Below are 1827 nucleotides of genomic sequence, written 5' to 3'. Positions count from 1 at the left end.
CTGACTGACGGCCGAAACGGCCAATGGGGGCGCGGGGAGCGGCGCGGGGGCGGGGCGTGGGCGGGGCCGCCGTAGCGCGAGCGCCGCGCGCTTTCCGCGTGTGCGCGGCCCGAAGCGCGGCCCCGCCGCCGCCGCCTCCGCCCGCCCGCCGCGGGGCCCCGCGCCGCCGGCCCCCCCTGTCCCCCTGCCCCCCGCGGGCCGCCCCAGAAACTTCCCCCAAAGTTCCCGCAGGCCGCAGGACCACAACATGGCCGCCTCGGCCCCGCGGCCTGCGGGAGCGCGGCCGTCGCCGCCGCCTTTCGGCCCTGCGGTACCTGTTGGAAAGGGCCGTGGCCCGCCCGTGGCCTCGGCCGGCGGAGGGAGGGAGGGGGCTGCGGCCTTTGTCCGGCCCGGCCCCGCGCGGGGTGAGCGGGTGGTTTAACTGCCCCGGGATTGTCCTGAGCAGTTCGGGCTCTGAGTGACCTCTTGGGCTGTTTCACCTCGGCTGACGCCGTTGAGGTTGGCCCCGGAGCAGGGCCTGCGAGGCTGAGGTTGTTCGTAAGGTGAATTCTCAGATTTTGGTATGGATTAAGGAAAATTAGTTCTTGTTTCCATCATAGCTGCAATGTCTGGCAGTGCCTCCACCATCTATTTTGTGTATTTCCATAGGGAAAGTACAAGGTGTATTAATACCACCTTCAGGACCAAAGCACTTAGCACTAAGGCTTAAGCGGGAGCTGCTGCTCTGAGGTGTCACTGTTCCTGCCCAAAGCCAGGACGACCCTTTCTAAAACCTACAATAAAGTAGATTCTGTAATCTTCCTAGAAAGCCTGTTCCAGTACCCAACTGCCCTTCACCCCCCCCCCAAGTTTTCCCTAGCGTCTAAACTGTACTTTGGTTGTGAATTTCGGTTTCTTTGTGCTGTGTCCACCAGATCCAAAGAACGATTAATGAGCATCAAATTCCACTAACATTTTACAGACTGAGTCATTTCACATAATATTATCGTTTTTCTCCCTAAAACTTCATTTTTCTAGACTAAACAAATTCTCAGAGGCCTCATGATCTCATAGGCCATATTTTCTAAACCTTTTGTCATTCTTAGGCTCCCCTGGACTCAACTTTGCATTCCCTCCCAGGTCTGTATCCACTAATCAGGTTAATTAGGTAACGGATCTGAGCGTGGCATTTGCAGAGTCAGCACCAGCATCACCATGTTGGTTCAGGCTCCTCCTGATCCCCTGTAATCCTCGGATCCCTTTCAGTGCTGCTCCCTGAACAGCTGTTCCTCCGTTCTTGACAAATTCATGGTGACTTTTTGATTTGTCACTTTTTACGTCACCTCCCTCTCCAAGGGCCGAGATGTCAATAGTTTATTATCTTCCTGCACTTTGCAGTTAAGATGAGCAATTTTCTGTCCATGGAGCCACCCTTCTCCCCCTTCCTCCAGTCAATGTTGATCCATCAATGCCATGATTATTTTGTTAAAACACACCAATTATTTAAGGATGACTCTGAGTGGGCTCCTGAATCCTGGCAAAGGCACTTTCTAGCCTCAGTGTAACCATGTAACCAAATGAAATCAGGCCGCCTTCAAGCTCTCCTGCGTTAATCAAGATTTTAAATGGTGTTTCCAACAGTTTCCTCCATCTTCTGAGTGAAAAGTGGCCTGAAACACTTTTCAAGAGCTCTTGGTCTCTGAGTTCTCCATTACCATCAAGGTTTGTGCTTGAGTTGCCTCAGGAGGTTTCTCCTGTCTCCCTGCAGTTACTCTTTCATCCTTTCTATATTCTGGGAGAAGTATTTGTGGAAGAAGAACAGGAATTTGTTGAAGGGTCTGTCAATAT

Source organism: Corvus hawaiiensis, chromosome 14 (assembly GCF_020740725.1).
Source record: "Corvus hawaiiensis isolate bCorHaw1 chromosome 14, bCorHaw1.pri.cur, whole genome shotgun sequence".
In the NCBI taxonomy this organism is placed as follows: Eukaryota; Metazoa; Chordata; class Aves; order Passeriformes; family Corvidae; genus Corvus; species Corvus hawaiiensis.
This window is presented reverse-complemented; position numbering follows the sequence as displayed.